This window comes from Haliotis rubra, unplaced genomic scaffold (genome assembly GCF_003918875.1).
Source record: "Haliotis rubra isolate DU_JTF1 unplaced genomic scaffold, ASM391887v1 Scf210, whole genome shotgun sequence".
In the NCBI taxonomy this organism is placed as follows: Eukaryota; Metazoa; Mollusca; class Gastropoda; order Lepetellida; family Haliotidae; genus Haliotis; species Haliotis rubra.
The window spans coordinates 1,392,109-1,413,043 of NW_025766115.1; the positions used below are offsets into that span (position 1 = coordinate 1,392,109).

At 38.4% G+C, this 20,935-nt stretch overlaps 1 protein-coding gene across 1 annotated transcript in view; it reads left to right on the forward strand.

The window, feature by feature from the left end:
- Window positions 1-1,942: 1,942 nt before the first annotated feature.
- LOC124276638 (protein retinal degeneration B-like) overlaps window positions 1,943-20,935 on the forward strand; it is a 142,086-nt gene continuing 123,093 nt past the window's right edge. Inside the window, 1 exon segment of the mRNA XM_046712302.1 lies at window positions 1,943-2,074. The gene's annotated coding sequence lies outside the window, so the exon portion shown is untranslated.

The window sequence follows — 20,935 nt, forward strand, 5'->3', positions numbered from 1 at the left end:
AACAAGGACTGGTCGGCTCGGAGTCAGTATAATGTGTCTAAGTGGGGTATCCATGCTTCACTGCGGCATGGTATTTCAGTGGGCTAGCACTATAAAACCAGCTTAAGTCTGGGCTAGTACAAGCAGCCGCACATACACACACACACGCATGCACGTCGTCATATGAGCGAAATATTCTCAAGCACGACGTTAAATCCGATTTCACCTCACCTCACCTCACCCATGTATTACTCAGAAGTGTGACGTTCGACACTGACCTATATAAGAACACTGCATGCCTCCACCTATGAGTTGGGGAACATACGTAGTGCTAAATAATTGGTCCAGGTGTGGAACGTCGTGTCTTGCAGTGTTGTTTTGTACTACCTCGCTGTGTACCTTGGCGGTGCCAGGATCCGCTCACTCACCCACATGGATGTGCCTTGTTTGGTCTGACAGCGCCCTACTCGTGGGTTAACTTTACTAATTTGCAAACCAACCACAAACGTCCATTCCGGGTCATGTAAATAAAATGCGCAAGCAGAGTGTTCTAACATATTCATCAAAGTTACCAGCGATGGTTTCCCGGATTATATTGTAATAATCCTGCGATATCAAAACGGGGTATGCCAGAAATGGGCTTCACATTTTGTAACCCGTGTGTGGAATCGAACCCTGGTCTTCGGCGTGACGAGCGGACCCTTTAACCACTAGCCTACCCCACCGCCCCAGAACTGGTAGTGAATACCCTGATGTATTCCTTCAAGAGTAAATGAAAAAACTTGTATATAACCAGCGCTTAGCAAACCATAAATTTATGAATAACTATTGAAAATCAAAATGAAATTGTAGTATGGTAAGGTAGATATGGTTTCGTGTTCAAAAAAGGGGAGGTTACCCCCACCCACCCCCAAAAAGGGGAGGGTACCCCCACCCCGTTCCTACGACCCTGAAACGTGTGAATCGCATTGCAGTCTGCATACGTTGGGCCAGAGACTGGTTAGGCGTACAGAGTAGACGTCCCTTAGGTAATTATATGTACGCCATCACATCTTGTAAACTAACTTAATTAAATAATTGGCTGTTCGAATTATTTACTTTCACTCCCAGTCAGAGTGACGTTACCTTGACAACCATAACAGCGATTTCCAGGATAGTGACGAGTTTATTGACTATTTAATATGCAAACGCTAGCCTTTTATTTTCAAAGGGGTTCGATTCCCCACATGGGCACAATTCATGGTTAATTTCTGGTGTCCCCGCCGTGACTCTAAAAGAAAACTAAACTCAGAGTCAGTCAGGTACTTCATGGTTAATGCACTCTGAGAATATCAGAAAAGAACGTCTGTCAACTCTGAACTGTTACCCTTTCGCCGATTCGAATATTTTTTATCAACCATGCAGGTCTGTCAAGAATTACATGCTGGAAGTAAGGGAAGCAAGGCCACATGCTATCCTGTAGAAATCACACCCACGTTTTGTTTTTAAAATAGCGGGAGTCAAAATTATATAACTGTTTTCAAAACGTTGAAAATGGTTGAATTTTGAAACATGAAAGGTTAATAATTACTAACTGTATTGATTGTGGTTGAAAAATATGGTAAAAATGTTTTGGAAAATATAAATACATTGCCTCCGATTTGCTACAAAGCCGAAAATATTTCAGTGAGTACCACAGACATTTCCTATGCAGTGACGTCAGGCGTGGGAAACCGGAAGTAAAAGCAAATACTATTTGTTATACAACAACTCGTATAGAAATAACATTGATGATACTTTCTAAAACAAAACTCAAACACAACTTCCATCAAATAATACACCGTATTCAATGCTTTTGTCAAATATTTCTATATTTATTCTGTACAATATTTCATAAGGATACTACTTCTAAATATCAATTTGATATTATCTTAGAAAAATAGTTGTAGCACTACTACTATATTCTAATGACGTTGAAGCAGATGACAGGTTGAAGAAGCGATAATGTTGTGATGTTTTTATCTTGCACACGTTTGAGGAGTAAACCGATTGACTAATCAGATCTTGGTGACGGCTTGTACATGAACAGGACTCCCTATCGACAAAACAACTAAAGGTAGGCAATGCGCCATTAGTGAGCGTTATGTGCGATGCTACGGGTGTGCCAGTGGATTGTTTTGATTTTCTGCCTGTTCAACTGCAAAGTCCAACAAGCTATTTTATCTATATTCATTGCAGAGTATAGGATATCAAGATGACCTTGTTTTTACCTTCGTTCGAGTCTCAAAGTAAACCGCTGAGATATATAGCTATTGATTTTGAACTCGCGTGTATTATCAACACAGGGGCCTCAATGAGATCGAAATCTTGTCGGATACTCAGTGGTCGTCTGCACTGGGAATTAGTGTTGGCTTTACACACATGTACACTTTTCAGAAACACACCCCAGGGCCACACGAACCACGGTATTAATTTTCAAACCAACTGTAGGAATGATGACAACAATACAAGCATATTTAACGCAGAAAACAACTTACAAAATGTGAAATGTCAATAAGTTCACCCAACTGGAACCACAGAAATACCAGAAGAAGATGCTTAATTTGTACCATTTTCCTGATACGTTTTGATAACATATGTCACTTTTATGTGTGTTTTTTTACGTTTTGTTTGTATTTTGTTTAATTGACAATATCCCAGATTAGACATACAGGGTCCAAGCCACGAGAGGCATGCAAACGTCTTTACATAGCATGAGCAAAGTTATTCAATGAATTTCGGAAGCTATTGTGATGCATTTTAATATTAACAGTGAGAATGATAATGGAGGCGGTATGGCTATTACACAGACTCAGATTTTTGTTTATTTGCAAATTGGACATTAATGACGTTTATGTTCATTCATGCTCATATCCACTCTGTACTTTCTGTACTGTACCATATAGAGTTACATTTATTGTTAGACTCATGAAACTGATAATTCCATTTTTATCAATGAGGATTCTGTCCTCATGTTATAATAGATTTGTGTTGTATATTCAAAGAAGCCAAACAATCTAAGAACAATATCAAAACTGTTCACTTCATTGCGATAAGGATGAGGGTAGGTCATTGACTAGCTGCTCAGTATAGCGTCACTCTTTGAAGGCATTGTGCTGTCACTGACTGTCTGTCTAAATATAGTGTGGTGGTATCAACACATTCAGAAGGTGTCATTGACTGGCTGTCATATCCTGTAGGAAGAGGGATGTGTTTCATACCCGGTAAGATGTACAGGTGTTCCGATTAATTCAAATAATCGAAGATTGGTCGCAGTGACCAATCGCCCAAGCAATCGATCACATTTTCTCATAATCAAACACAAAAGATTTTGGAACTACTGTTTTAGTCTTTGAAACACTTGACGGTGGAACACATCTTAGAGTTAGAAATTGTCAGGGCCTGAAAACGTGTTCAATTCTTAAAAAACTCACTTCACTAACTGAAAAGTCATCACTGAATATTTCTCTAAGACTCCAGGAAGTTTATGTTCATGATATATTAGTCATCACTTTAAAGTAGCAAGTTGCATCATGTTAAACATATCTGTAATAACAACCTGGATAGGAAAATCTGAAAAATGACGCTTACCAATTTTTTTCGATGATTGTTCATTGGTAATGAAGCAACCATCAATTGTGAGATTTCAACCAATTCCCAACACTAGTGAGATGTTACATCATACAAGGAAGGAAGTGTCTGAAGCTCTCTGACTTAGTGTATAATCGTACAATAACTGTCTGTCGCAGTGTAACATCACACCCTCATGACTAAGGTCAGTGTTTGTCATTGACTGGAATTTTAGTGTTACCCAAAACACAAACACCTTTTGATTATGATAGACTCAGGGCTCTTGTGACTGCCAGGATGTTTCTATAATATTTTATTTAGAATCTATCTTCATGTTGCTTCAGGAGATTAATGAACAAGGTTAAATTAAGAGTTTCAAGACTAGTGAAGTCTGGTAGTACAAGACCAGGAGACTTCATAAAGGAGATGTTAGAATTTCCTTGTGGCCTACAGCTTTAGTTACTTCTACTTTACAGGGGGCGGTGAGGTAGCCTAGTGGGTAAAGCGTTTGCTCGTCACACTGAAGACCCGGGTTCGATTCCCCACATGGGTACAATGTGTGAAGCCCATTTCTGGTGTCCCCTGCCGTGTTGTTGCTGGAATATTGCTAAAAGCGGCGTAAAACCAAACTATCTCTCTCTCTACTATACAGATTAAGTTTCTTCCAACATTTGTCATTAAATTAAAGTTAAGTGTTTCTGTTTCATGCATGCCAATGATCTTTTTTGTATAAAGATATGAGAATTATAGGGATGGAAATTTATACAATTTTAAAAAGGCCTATATCTGCATAAAAATTCCAGGGGTAGACCCCATTGTTGAAATCCATGTTTCCTCAGCTCATTACAATAACTGGTTTAAGTAAAATAACTCACTTTTGGGAGAAAGAAGTGGACTCTAGATTTGAAACAAATTGAAAGAACAGCAGTTGTTTATCTAAGTGAATACATGATTGTGAATAGCTGAACTTCTTGCATGGTGTACGTAATTCGATAGTCTCAAAAGAAAAAATACGTTCTTTGACCATATGTTCTTTATATAAGTGATACATATTTGCCATACTTTTAAACCCTACAGGGAAAGCATGTAGTCATTCTCAGCACCTGCTGATAACAATAACATATAGTCAATGTATTAAAAATCAGAACTTTTCCTGTGTTTCTAGGATACTTTTACACTTGGCTGTAAATGTCTAACATTTTCCCAGCCTATCTCTTTCTACATATTGCCAAATCAATACCAGACACTATTCTATCAGTGTTCATACCGTAACTGAAGAAACATTTACTGTAATAACCTGTTACCTAACACCAAAGAAGACTGTTACCCAACATTTTTGCTTCCAGTAGGAATAAGCTATACTGAACCCAAAAAGTTAGGTATCATGGGTCGCGTACCGATCTGTCGAATGCATTTTATGGTAATGAATACAAATAATATCCATGAATACTTTATGGTAAATAGCCCGGAATTAAAATAGCAAACATGTCATGTAATTGCTTAAGTTGAAACATTTATAGTATATTTTCTATAAAACAGAAAAGCAGTACATGGCAAACAAAGCTTATAGTCTACTAACACTAGTGACATGCTGTAAGGGACCCAATTCAAAATAACACAGGGCGGTGTGGTAGCCCAATGGTTTAAGTGTCCACTCCTCACGCTGAAGACCCGGGTTCGATTCCCCACATGGGTACAATGTGTGAAGCCCATTTCTGGTGTCCCTTCCTTGATATTGCTGGAATATTGCTAAAAGCGACGTAACTAAAACCATACTCACTCAAGCTAACAAGTTTTTCTACTGCATGGCTTGGATATCCCTCATTCCCTTTGTTCACAATTAACTGTTAATTTAAAGGCCTGGGGTTGTCCAAAAATAATTCTCAAAATGTATGTTTACATGATGTACTGGTACTTCTTTTTGCTGGACAAGCGGTTGGTCACATGAGTATACACGCATTTGTAACTTCACACGTTATTCAGCAGATTTATTATTAAATGACATACACAGACTACTTCCTCGTTTCTGGGGAAATCCCTGGGAATTCCCAAGCTCGATTATGTAGAAAAACATAGTTTCTGATCGTTTAGGCCCTAAATCTCAAACTTGTGTTTCAGTATTCACTGAGATAAGCCAGACAGTTTGACTTCATGCCCATTTAAGTAAGAACATCATGACAAAGACCCATCCCTGAGAAAAAAAGAAGGAAGTTCACACCCAAACTACTGACTCAGTACATGTCAAGGCTGACAAGTGAGAGTCTTCAGCAATCTATAAATTTACCTTAGTATCTATTTGATACATCTTTTCATCAACTGTCAACAGCTGGTGTATTGATCAATGAGGACTTACACTGGTGATCAACACAGGTTAGTGAACAGCTTCGAAATTCTCTCTCTTATCTCCAATTTCATTTCTCTGTACAGTTGGTTATTGTATGGCTGTCAGTGTGATCAGTCATGCTTGCCAAATCAAACTGTGTAATACATCCCTAGAGGTATGAAATAGTAATATGAAAAATTATAAGAGTTCCCTTTCAGGTTGAGTTCATTGGAGCATGAACCTTTAGAGAGTGAGAGCCAAACAATTTAAATTATGCATGTGTTGCAAGTTCTGACGGTTATACATTTTGGCCCTCACATATGAAGGTTTATGTATCCAAAAAACTCACACAAAGTGAAATTGTTTGGTGGCTTTGAAAGACAGGGGAATAAATTTACGTTGGTTAATAATACCTGAAGTTTTGTAACCATAATTTTAGTTAAAACTGTTAATCATCTCCTGCTTCTGAATTGTTTAAATTCTTTTCTTTGCTTTGTCCAGAATAAGTGTCGTCCAAATGTCTGCCATATTCATCCCCAATATTTTAAACTCCTCTAAGTGCCGGTCATGGTGGAGTCCTGACAAGTTAATATTTTTTCCAGACATGGAATTGATTGGAATAGCTTTTGCATGGATCAAAACAGTACCTAATTTCGTGCCATGGCATGGTAAATATTGAAATGACATGGATGAAATGTTTTCATTGAGCCCTAATGGCATGATTAAAACTATGAAAATAATACACACCTTCATTTAATGGAAAATGAGATAAATTTGACCAACAGAAATGATTCAAAACCTATTCTTGCACCCCCTGAACCTGTTTATTGATGCTTCTCTCATTCTCATGGGCGTGGCCATTTTGAATGCCATAACAGGATCATATTCTTAATGTATTCTCATTCGTTGCACATCTTGTTCTTAAGTTGGATGATTCCACACCAATTCCTGGGAAAATGCCCTATTACGACTCACGCGTAAAATGTCCTGAAATCAAAGAAAACAGCATGACTTTTTCTCCTAGCATGACTCTTTTGGATACTATATTCTGATTGGTTGATTTCTGACCACAATCGATCTTAAACCTAAATCAAAGGACTGCAAATTACATGGACCACTGCATCTGCGTATGAATACATAGCACTCGATGACCTTATTGTTTGTAAATAAATGTCAAAATCGAATATCAGCGTTTTGATTTTGGTAGCCTCTACACTTTGTTTGGAGATGGATTTGATCTTAAATAATAATGCTTAATTCATGACCTACTAGATTCAATCATCAAAGATTTCAGTCTTTCGATGCCTTTGCTCTTTCATTTTCGTAGCGGCAGTGAAACAACAATCCCACCCCGTTGGTCCCGGCTGCGGGATGTGTTCGGCTTTAGGTGACATTTACAAGTCTTAAATCACAAGCTAAAGAACCACCAAAAGTAAAACAGAATAGATTTATCTCCTTATTTAAACAACACATAAATCACTTGAAACTGAGATGGGATTGTACCTTGCTGGTGTAGTTGTAGTAGACATATGTTGATATCAGCGAAGACCTTTGAGGGAATTGTGAACATACTTCAGTTGAAGCTTAATAATGAATCAGAAACATCTGACATCATTACTGTGTTTTGTGTTCAATGTTTAGTGGGTCCCTGTTGTAATCCAAATGTCACCGGTTCATCATGTGGAGGGAGGGCAGCCTGTTATTGTGACTGTGAGTACCAGAGGAATCATGAAATGTAAAGGTTTTACACCTAAAACTTGGAAATGTTTCTCCGCATTGGCACGTCATTTCGAAATGAATGTATCAGTCATTTTAATCATCAGTTTGGCAGTAAAAAGAAAAAAAATAATATTTTGAGTGTCGTTCAAATGATTTTCTATTGTCAATAAATGCTTGGCAACTAACGCTATATTAAGGGGCCAGTTTTAATGTGTACCCAGTTGGATGTTGTAATCCAAAAGAAAGTTGACTGAACCAGCCCTCAGACTACTGGATGAAGTTACGGATTGTGAAGTTACATACTTTGAAGTTACACTTCAAATTTGTTATTTTTAAAGGCAATAATTTTATTGTTTAGGTATGAATATCGCGTCAAAGATTGTCTGCAAAGCTAATTGCTCTGTTGTAATATACTAAAAGGATCATGTGAAAATTCCTTTAATATTTTCCAGTTTTCATCACCAGCTTTGAATGCCACTGTGGGAGGAAATCGAAAATAAATAAAGGAACACATCTATGAAATGGTGTTCTGTTGTTTAGGTCAGGAAATATATCAGGGCTCGATTTAGTGGTTTGTTACTTGCACTGGTGCAAAATATTATTAAGTGCAACCTAGTTAAATAAAGTCAATTTCCTTTAAAATAAACATCTAAGTAATTCAATAGCACATTTCTTTCTTGGTGTTCCTTGGCTGGTGCAACTGTTTTCCTTAGGATAACATCTCTTAAATTGAGTATATATATGGTAGTGAGGTGAATCAGGAAGTCATGTACTCAGACAGGGTTTTCTCGGGTTCTGGGGAACACCAATTATTATCTTAAAGGGTTCTTGCAGGCAATATGAGGGTCCTATGAAGTAAAGGTGTAGAGAACTGTATGTTTTAATAATTTTTTCAGAGCCTGGAATGAATCATTGATCATGTGGACAGATGGATGAAATGATGCAATGAAATAAACAACCAAACACTTAGCAAAGTCAGAGATGTGTTGTGGGTAGTCTGTCATACAGACCCTGAAACAAATATATCCTCGAGAGCCCATACAAGTCTAGAATATGTGGCAAGTCTAGATTTCCACAGTTTTAGGGTACAATCAATAATATTGTGCATCTGTGTGAATGCAGAGAATTTTTATCTGCGTCCATTCTCTACATTTGTGCGTCACGAGAAACCCTGTACTCAGGGGATGTTTATACATAAAACATGTATAAGTTGAATTCTATTAGAATCCTAAATTGGCTTTGGAGGAAAGCTTTGATTCAATTCTAGTAAGCCTGACAAAGAAAATTATTTCCAGAAAAAACCCAATTTGTATGATAGTGTAGTTTCACAGTTTGTGACTTTATGCATAAAAATATTATAAGTTGAATATATATCTGAAATGCCAACCATGTTATTGTTGCCCATATATATGGTTATTAAGTAATATATCAGTGCAGTTAATATTTGAATGTAGCAAGAATAGAGATTTCCATTAGATTTTAATAGGTCTGTTCATAATGTGGAAACTATCAGGACAAGATATGAATACAAGTAATGAAGCTCTATGCAATAAAATCATTAATGAAGAACACTGCTGCTATTACAGGCCAGTGATACACCAAGAATCAATACTGTAGAGTTTCATGTTTCATGGTAGGTGAATAGTTCACTGTCACTTTGTGTGATCAGCATAGTGTCACAGTGGCTCTGTTTGTATAGGAATGTGGGAGCGGCTCACAACCGACCTTATAACACATCCTCAGTGTCCCATTGGAAGGTTGTCAGTGATAGGAAAGCCATAGACAAGATGGTACAATTTTGATGAAGATTGTGCTCAGTTTCCTGTTGCCTGCTTGAGCAGATAGAGGCCATATAATTCCTTGTGTCAAGTAACAATTACTTGCAAGTTTTAACCCCAAAAGTTCATATAGCGCAGACTAAACATCTCCTGAGTTCTGTCTCCTCAGTACTCAACAGAATGAAGATAACCTGATATGGGCAGAGGGCACTGTTCACCTGGCCAGTGATTTCTTGTTCTGAATGACGTCAAAATGACCTATTTTAGTCGGAATCTTCCCAAAATTTTGACAGGGCTCGATTTAAGAGATGTTAACCTACTTGCACTGGGTGCAACCTAAGATAAATAAGTCTGCATTATACCTAGTCTGCATTATACCTAGTTGCACCAGCCAAATTCCAGTTGCACTGCCTTTATTGTAGTATGTAATGAAAGAAATATGCTCTTGAATTATGTACATATTTCATTCAGAAGTTTACCCACTAACAAATTGACTTGCACCTGGTGCAAGTTAGACTAATAACTAGGTTGCACTTTGTGATATTCGGTTGCACCAGTGCAAGTAACAAAGCACTAAATCAAGCCCTTTTTGATGACATGAAGGTAAAAATTCTGATAACGTGTTGGTAAAATATGTAATGACATGTAATGGAAATGTAACTAAAACTATAAGTCTGCATTATTTTGGCCAAGGTTTCCATGTAACATGTTTACTATTTCAGTTACCCGTCCTCAACAAAATTCTCTTATTTCGGAGGGGCAGTGGGATAGCCTAGTGGTTAAAGCGTTCGCTCGTCACGCCGAAGACCCGTGCTCGATTCCCCACATGGGCAAAATGTGTGAAGCCCATTTCTGGTATCCCCTGCCGTGATATTGCTGGAATATTGCTAAAAGCGGCGTAAAATCAAACTCACTCACTCACTCACTCTTATTTCGGAATAGTAGACTACTGGCAATGTAAAACCATGTGTAAAACCATGTGTAAAACCATGCTATAAACATTGAATCTCAATCTATGCTCATGCTGGTGATTACTGGATTGTCTGGTCCAGATTTAATTATTTACAGACTGCCGCCATATAGCTGAAATATTGCTGAGTGTGGTGTTAAACAACAAACAAACAAAACACAAAACCAATATGTATCTATGATTACTGTAACTGTAGCTACTTATCATAATGACATAAGAATGTTGTATAATTTACCTTGTCATAGAATGAGCTATAAGTGTTGGTTTTCCCATTTATTCATATGCCAGTCATGATAACATAGTAAGTTTAACAAGGATATTTCTGATATTACCGTTCCCAGTGTAAATGTCTCGTGCAAGCCTGGCATTTGCAGTACACTCATTCTCAATAAATGGGCGCATTTGACCATATATATCAAAAGCCGAAAATAAAGTTCACATATATTCATTAACTATAAGTTTATTTCAGAGTAGAGTATTAGGTACATAATATACAACAAGAGTTGTCAAGTAGTCTTTGTTTTAAACATACTATTTTTCGACTCAAAGTTATGCTTCGAGTTCCCAAAAATGTAGCTAAGTAATGTACGTTACGGTAAAAGTGGTACTGAAATACATTGATTAGTATTAAACAGAGATATTACACATATATTTTCTTCTTCTTTACTGTAGTGGAGAATATTCTGGTGTTAAAAAAACAAATAACTGTCATGAATATCAAAGAAGAGTTCCAGCCGAGATCTTCAAAGGTCACTTATCTTTTCGGCCCAAAACTGTGTCAGTGTAATTTCAAACTACATCATTTGGTTTATGTGATGTCCACAAAATACACATGTTTAGACACAAGAACATTTCTAGAAGTCGACAATTAAACGATTATCTACGAAATAATTTCAATTCCCTATATGGATACAATGTGTGAAGCCCGTTTCTGGTGTCCCCTGACGTGATAATGCTGGAATATTGCTAAAAGTGGCGTAAAACCCGACTCACTCTCTAATTCATTTCTACAGGATATTTCAGCTTCATTATCCTCTCCATCTACACATTTGAAATGTACGTTACCATCTTACGTATTCTCATGTTTTACTCCAAATACTCTCTAGATATCTGGAGTTGCATTTATATACTACATGCAAACACTTATGCCAACAACATGTACAATTATGCAAGTATCAGTAGCTATTGAAAGCGATTCCCAAAATATAAATAGCCTAAAATTCAATAGCTTTTAGCAAAATTGTTTTACATTTGAATTCAAGACGTAAAATAATAAACGCATGGATATATCTGCTTAATCCATTCTTCATACGAGTTAAGCATCTTAAAAATTTAATAATATTAAAGATTATGAAATTGATGTTTACTCTACATGTCCATGAATAACTGGATACTCTGGTGAAATGTGCATTACTCAGTGTCACGTACATTTCACTATCTGTTTACATGCATATTTCGTCAACCATAGTTCACAATCAGCCACAGCCAAGATACAGAAGTAAATTAACCCAAGGGGAATGGATTGTATGAACAAAACTATTTCTATACATTCTATGACACAAAGAAACATATTGATACCAAAGTTTCAATCACGATTTAATCATATTTTGAGCGATACTTAAGGTATTAATTTGTAGATCTGCCGCCTCAGCACTCTATGACACGTGGTGGGTTAAAATAATGACGTGCGCAAAAGTGGTATTGAGCTTGACAACGTCGGAATAAGAAAATCCGATTGTACTGGTATTGTACATTTCAGTAACGTACATTTCTTTCTATCAACAATTTCCCAATATCTGTTAAAACTTGTTCAGTATTAAACCAAAAATGTTGATATCGTGATGAGACCATTAATGTTTATAATTATCATGCAAGATAATTTGGATATATTTTGTTTACTTTGATATTATAATAGTCACGTACATTACATCCATAACTATACGCATTTGACAGGCCTAGTTCAAACAGGGACACAGTAGAAACATGCAAACTTTGGGGATCCGTCAGACTTCTTTTCAGAGTTCTTTCTCATGACTATCTCAAAACAGAAGGGGCGGTGGGGTAGCCTAATGGTTAAAGTGTTGGCTCGTCACGCCGAAAACCTGGGTTCGTATTCCTACATGGGTACAATGTGTGAAACCCATGTCTGGTGTCCCCGCCGTGATGTTGCTGGAATATTGCTAAAAGCGGCGTAAAACCAAACTCAGTCAGTCAGTCAGTCAAAACAGATGTGTCATATGCGCATATATCTTAAACAGTGCCCCAAATCCTTTAATGAACTAAAGAAAGCTGACTCAAATTTTTCGTAAATTACAAACTGGCAAACGACACTTTAGACTTGACATTAAAGTTATTTAACGTCCTGTTCAGTGTCTGTGATAGGTAAATGAAACGTCTGTTATTGCCAAATACTACAGTATGTTTACCATGATATCAGTTATGAAAATTACAAACTAATTGTCCTTTAAGGTGTGAACAGAATGTGCGGCGACAGTCACGTATGTTTCAAAATTAACGATCAATTGGATATATTTCATTTATTCCCGACATGTGGCAGACACACGTTGTTTAAATCTTTAGTAGGGGTGATAACATGTTGCAAAAAGCAAAAGAATCAACTAAAAAGGAAAGCCAGGAAAACACAGGTCGCGGCGACACAAATGCGCCCATTTATTAAGAATGAGTGAGTAATCTGATTTAAGCAATAAAGTAAGAGATCCTTGTCTGAGTGTGATATTCAGATTTAGCACCAGGCATCAAGAACCCTATTCAGGACCTTTTTATTCTCAAGACTCCCTTGGGGCTGTGGGGTAGTCTAGTGGTTAAAGCGTTGGCTCGTCATGCCGAAGACCCGGGTTCGAATCCCCACATGGGTACAATGTGTGAAGCCCATTTCTGGTGTCCCCCGCCGGGATGTTGCTGGAATATTGCTAAAAGCTGCATAAAACCAAACTCAGTCAGTCAGTCAGTCAGTCAAGACTCTCTTTGGTTTAGTAGATAAAGTGCAGTGTGTGAAATAGTTTCCAAATTTTGCAAGCCAGTCGGGCTAGCTATGTCTAAAAGTTACTAGCTCACAAAATAATTCACTACCCCGACATTTAAATGTAGAAACTAAGCAAAAGATTACAAAAAGGTAAAATACCATCATTTATCAGGCCATAATCTTGCATAATTTAAAAGTGTATTATAACTTAACAAGTAGGAGAGAGTGATATCATATATTTAAAAAATGACCCCATGAAAATCCACTAGCCAGTCGGGCCAGTGACTGTGGAGATTTACTGTCCCAACTGGGTTTTACTAGCCACAGGCTAGCAGGCCAGTGGCTATTTTGCACACTGGAGTGTCTGCCAGGACAATAGACGGTCCATGGTTAGATCCCCTGGTGTCATCATACCAAATGTTAAAAGATGGTATTTGTTGTTACCTTGCCTGGCAATCAGCATTAAAAGGAACACAACAAAGACTAAGCTGTCTTGGAGTCTGTATACTGTGTCTGAATTGGGTGTTCTTGTCAGACTGTTGCATGGTATCTCATAGGTCTCCAACACCAACAAGATTACTTTAGATTAGTTTCAGCACACATGCTTCCAGTGGCACCTTCACATTCAGAAGTGGTGTAGTGGTTAGAGCGTCCTCCCGGAGAGCGGAAGGTCACGGGTTCGATCCCCGACCGCATCATACCAAAAGACATTAAACTATGGTACTTGTTGGTCCCTGCCTGGCTCTCGGCATTAATGGGTACAACAAGGACTGGTCGGCTCGGAGTCAGTATAATGTGTCTGAGTGGGATATTCATGCTTCACTGCGGCATGGTATCTCAGTTGGCTAGCACTATAAAACCAGCTTAAGTCTGTGCTAGTACAAGCAGCCGCACATACACATACACACACATGTATGTCGTCATATGAGCGAAATATTCTCAAGCACGACGTTAAACCCAATTTCACCTCACCTCACCTCACCTTCACGTTCATTTCTTTGAATGGCATTTAGAAGTCATACACATAAGGAAGAGAGTTTATATGGATGTCAACTTCTTTATTGTGAGGAACACAACATTTCGGAGTACATCCTTACTGCTTCCTCAGGTGAATGAATGGTTTTAGACAGAGAGCATTCAACTTCTTTGAGAGGCATCTTAGAAGTTGTAAAGATGAAGGAAAACCATGTTCTATGGATAGTCAACTTCTGTATAATAATGGAGAGAGCATATATATATCAAATGTACATGTAAGAACAATCAAGTAAAAAACAACAAAGGTGTAGGCTAAACAATGGAAGCCAACAGTTAAGTGGTGTTGACGTGTGGTTGGTAAAGGGCAAATGGAAGCCACACTCTCTTCTTTCACAGTTATTGTCAGCTACTTGCTATTCTGACTTTGTCAAGTAACCAGTGAGTTGGTATTTTGTGTCACTTTTTGGCAATATTCCATCAATAACCTTCCCAGGATGCAAGGAATGTATATCACACATTGTATCCATATGGTTATAAACCCAGCACTATGGCATAATTATGGCGTTAGTAGGGGTGAAACAGTACACCATGGTATCAGTAGAACTGCAGTATTTTGCCTTTGGTTCGATATACCATAATACAATCTAAAAGTTCGATATTTTCGGTTTTTTGTACCATCATTTTATTAACCTTTTTATTCCTATTCTAACATGTCGAGAATTTGAATCATTTTGTAAAAATCTATTCATTTCTTTGCTATTTTCTAGGAAGTAAGTTATCATGTACCGAACCAAAATGGACCGATCCGAAGGCGTTGTACCTCAATACTACCATACCGTGGTAAGAGCGTACCATTTCACCCTTAGGAGTTAGAGATTGAGTAGAGTTAACACTGACTTCTGCAGTGATCAGTAGTTCCTAAAGTTTCAAATCTTTTATTCATGTGGGGCATTGAACAGATCTTGTCTGGTGAACATTTCAACCACGAGACTGTGCCATCACTGACTAAACCAAAAGCAGCGTTAGAATACACCTAATGTTATTAAAGGAAGATTTAGAGCTCTTTCTGATCTGTGACCTGTTCTTTTTTGAACACCACAGAGGTTTCAGAGCTGTAGCTGTGATGACCATCATGGCTTGCTGTCCTGACGATTGTTTTGCAAGTGGAACCAGTGTCTGGTTTGATGACTGTTTCATGGCTGTTGTCTGAGGACCGAGTGTCGTATATCTATTCTGCCTCTGATATAACAGTTTATGTGGTGTCTGGTACCATCCATCTCGTCTGAGGAACGCTTTTAATACCAGCCATTATCAGATAGACTGGGTTAGATTACAGTCTCTCATGTATAAACGTGGATACAAAAGCTGGATATGGTTAGTTAACTGTCATCGTGTTATGAAGGAATACTATACCTACATTGTTGTTATTCCAGGATGGCTGTCTCTAGGAGATGTTACAAATACCATGTCCCATAGTGGGGGTTGGGATAGGAAGTTGATGTGGTGTGTGCAAGTTTTTATTGTTTATGTCTGGCCTTGGTTATTGCAGTCGTCATGTTTTGCACAATACAGAGTTACAGTAAACAAAAACATGTCATTTGTAATTTAATTAAGGCTGAGTATCGTCAGAGTTTTTGTGGTTCAATGTACTCAGTATCACCATATAGACTGTCAATATTCCTGGTCTCATGATACAATTTCTGTTAGTTTTAGAGGCACCCTCAGGGTTTTACCTCGACTCACAAACATGGAGGTCCTCGGAACACCCAATTATTAGTTTTAAGGGTCCTTGCAGACAATATGAGGGTCCTGTGAAGTAACCTTGTAGAGAACTGTATGTTTTGATAATTTCTCTAGAGCCTGGAATGAATCATTGAATCATGTGGACTGATGGATGAAATGATGCACGTAACTGCTCTGAAAGAAACAACTAAGCACATAGCAAAGTCATAGATGTGTTGTGGGTACTACAAGTAATGTGTGGCATACCTCTGGCCACAGTGAATTCTTTTTCTGCATACATTCTCTACATTTGTGCGTACTTGATGAATATTTACGCATAGCGTAAAACCCTGCACTCTCTAAAGCTGGGGGGGGCGGTGGGGTATCCAAGTGGTTAAAGCGTTCGCTCGTCACGCCGAAGACCCGGGTTCGATTCCCCACGTGGGTACAATGTGTTAAACCCATTTCTGGTGTCCCCTGCCGTGATATTGCTGGAATATTGCTAAAAGCGGCGTAAAACTAAACTCACTCACTCACTCACTCTAAAGCTGGGTATCATCTTGAGTTCTTCTGGTAGGATTAGTATCATGATACAGACTTTCAATACACACAAGGAAAGGACACAAATGTTGACATCACTGAAGTAAGACTCTAAGACCATCTTACCACCTTTCTCTGTTTGAGGATATTTCACCCTCATGTTCAGCTGTGGCACTTTGCTACTGCGGGATTAAACTCACCCGTTTCTGATCTCACAAACTTAGGATTCAAATATTAGTGAGTGAGTTTAGTTTTACACCGCACTCAGCAATATTCCAGCTATATGGCGTCAGTCTGTAGATAAACGAATCTGGACCAGACAATCCAGTGATGAACAACATGAGCATTGATCTGCGCAACTGGGAACTGATGAGCATGACCGACTAATCCCGTTAGATGCATCTTACGACAAGCATGGGTTACTGAAGGCCAATATTCTAACCCAGACCCTCACGGGTCGATTCAAATATTATCTGTACGTAAGCATTGATCATAAACATCATAGTTATCAGGGAATCGTTATTAGCCCAAGCCTCCTTACATATCCTGTGACCCTTTCAGCTGGAAGACTGGTGCAGGTACATTTATGCCACTAAACTAGTGCAATGCTAATTAAATTATCCTCACGTGAGAGTATACCAGATATTAAACGCCATCCCTCATCTGCTGGAGAGAGACAAGTAAAATTGTAGAAACACTAGTGGTTTGAATCAAAGTATAGTTGAGTATAGTAAAACTAGTCTGATATGCATTGGGCACGAGATGGACTTAGTTTCAGTGTCTGTGGTGTTCTGCCCATGTACCAGTTTGCCAAGTTCTGAGCATGTTAAAGGCGGTATTCTGTGGGTGTGTTGATATTTAAAGGTGAATTCTGCACAGGGCTGGAAGACTGGTGCAGGTACATTTATGCCACTAAACTAGTGCAATGCTAATTAAATTATCCTCACGTGAGAGTATACCAGATATTGGACGCCATCCCTCATCTGCTGGAGAGAAGCAAGTAAAATTGTAGAAACACTAGTGGTTTTGAATCAAAGTATAGTTGAGTATAGTAAAACTAGTCTGATATGCATTGGGCACGAGATGGACTTAGTTTCAGTGTCTGTGTTTCTGCCCATGTACCAGTTTGCCAAGTTCTGAGCATGTTAAAGGAGGTATTCTGTGGGTGTGTTGATATTTAAAGATTAATCCTGCACAGGGCTCATTGAGAACTTGCACTGCTGCAACTTGAAACAGCAAAATGTAACCTCATATTTATACCAACTTACACACAGTGCATGTTAATATTGTGCTGTTCAAACTGACTTCAGCTGGAAAACAGAATGAAGGGGAACTGTGTTGGAGGAATCATTAGGAACTGGCTTGGAAGAGTAATGGCTACACTGATCTAGAATAGTTTGATTGTAATGATATTCTAAATTATCAATACCAAAACTTAAGCATCATACATGATTTTATATTGAGCAGCAAGTGCAACCAGCTTTTGTCTGGATTATTACCTTAGCTTGCAAGCAGGCAGTGTCTGCGACCCTCTATTACCTTAGTCAGACAGAAGCCTTGCACTGTATATTTCACAATGACTTTGACTGAAGTTGTTTTATGTGACATGAGACATTTGTTTGCTGTTTATAAATTTTATGTTTGTTAATAATTTCAATTTCAATTATAAGAAATATTAAATCTGAAATGTGTGTATAATTTTATTCCATGGGTCCTGTGCATTTTCAATGGGTCAGACAGACATCTGAAACTTACAGGACCAAATGTCCTGTGACTTTGAAACACCATTCGTGAACACTGAGTAGGTTCTATTTCCTTCAATCAATCCTTTCCTTCTTCTCCCCTCCTCCGCCTTCTTTCTTTTCCTTTTTCTCTTTCCCACTGAAATCGAACACAGTTTGGTTGTTACTTCTTTAGGTTTGAGCACGTAAAGGTCAGGAAATCTGATTTGCCAGTGGTTGTTATTTAAACTGAAATATTAATCAAAGTGAGAATTTGCCCAACTACAGCAGTGCGATAGAGATCATAGTCAGGCTAGTTGATGACGGAATGTGCGCTCACTGCCCACGTGATTATTGGCCTGATGATCCTTCTGGAAAAAAGTCGTCTGTTAATTGTGTTGGAGAGACACTTATAGGAAATGGTTTACACAAATCAGATCCATTCTTGTTGGGTGAAGTCGCCATTTCCTGACAAGTTGGAAAATAAATGAGAATTCTGTTGGGCATGATCTTCCAGGCAGCAAGTAATTGCTTGTCTACCGCTTGAAAATGTGTGTAAAAGTGTACCGTACAATCTAGGCTCAAAATCTTTCTAGAACACATCAATAACAGTGAGCAGGATGGACATGAACCAGGAGGATGATCTAGGAAGCCATGTTGAGACTTGCAGGGGTTTATGGCAGGAAATCCTGTGTCCTTTATGCTTAAACAAGGAAAACATGTCAGGGTCAGAAGGGTTTAGTGGAGTGTATCCACAAGGACATAGAAAAATTGTTACGCATGTTTAGGAATGAATGCGGCTATTTCATGGTACCAAGTAAAATTGATTTCTGTATCCAGTCATTTATGGAAATATATTATTGGAAATATTACACCTACTCTCACCTTACCATGGTGCCAGAGAGGTTGATTTAAATAATTTGTTAATTTACAAGACTTTTCATTGTTTTTAAACAAATTCAGAAAAATATTTTCATTTATCATTATAGACTTCAAAGTGGTCTACTGTGCATGTTATCCTGTTTCGGTCGTTGGAATGTTCTTGTTTTTTCTTCTAGTAATGGTTTGTATTGAAATTCTACCATTTGAGAAACCTTGGGGAGACATCTTTCTCCAAATATATATAGAAGTGGGTGAGCTGGGTTCAACGCCTCTTTGAAGAGTATACATTTGTCAGTTTTGGGAAGGAATCCAGAAGTAATGAAGGTCCTTGATGTTTACTACTGTGGTGAAACTCATGAACATAGGGATGTGCTGATGAACCAAGGAACATAACTTGTATGCAAATATATGAAAAAAAAGTATCAACTTTCATAAGTAAAAGACTGACTGACTGAGTTTGGTTTTAAAGCTTTTGGTAGCAATATTCCAGCAATATCCGGGGGGGACACCAGAAATGGGCTTCACATGTGTGTGCCCATGTCTGGTGTCAACCCAACCTTGATGGACGAAGTCAACGCTTTAACCACCAGGCTAACAGCCCTCATAAAAACATACTCACTCACTCACTCATAAGTAAAAGATTGTTTTGGGTGGAATATAGCCTGTAATGTATCTTTGTATCTTGCCAGTGAAATCTGTGCTCAAATTGTTTTTGCCAACTAGTTTACTGCTGTTATGATTTGTAAAGGAAGTTGGATCATCAGGTTAGCCATGTTTAGCTGACTACTAACTGACTGAGTGTTTTTCTGCCTTCTGTCCTTCTGGACACTAAAACACATGATTTCTCCTTAGGGAATTGTTTGCCTCTGTTCACACATCAGTGAATGGGTACCTGGTAGGAGGAGATAATGATTTGACTGGTAATCTTCTTTTCTGCTTGGGTTGCACTCTCCCCATGGAGCTGAGAATGGAAATAGAGTACACACTGTTCCAGTGACCAGGGTCATAAGATCTTCCATGGTGTAAGCACATTTGAGCAATTACAGTGGATGCATGTGACTGTGCAGGAAACAGGCAACTGTTTCTAGAATCTTGTCGGTAGATGTGTAAGTGATTTATGGCCCTTTTTGAGAGGGGCACCTGCCGGATCTGCAACTGTTTCTGGGAGGCTCATTGGCAGGTGCCTTGTGTATTGCACAAGGAGTGAACATGTGTTAAACAGATCCCGGAATACTGCTGGTACCAGTGTCACCGCAATTAGCCTGACTTGCCATTATAACTTCACACTTCAAGTAGAAATCTGCAGAAATGACCAATCTATCACTTTAAAATAAACACTGAAATGGTAGTATTTGTGATTAGGCACATGGAATGGTTTAGCACATGTGATATACTTTTTTACATGCCTATCAAAGAATTGCAAGCATGGTTTAAATGAATATCTTCATAGTTTGGCCTGCAGTGTGTACAAGGATGAAGGCATTACAATGTCTAGAACTTTGAACACGCTGATGTTGCGCAGGATGCATGTTGCTTGGTTGGTGCCACGCTCAGCAATAATCCAGCAATTTGGCGGTGATCTGTAAATAATCGAATCTGGACGAGACAGTCCAGTATTCAACATCATGAGCATCGACCTACTCAATTGGGATACGATGACACTTGTCAACCAAGTCAGCGATCCTCCCCACTCGATCCTGTTAGTCGCCTCTTACGACAAGCATGTATTAAGGATTAAGCATGTATTGAGGATGT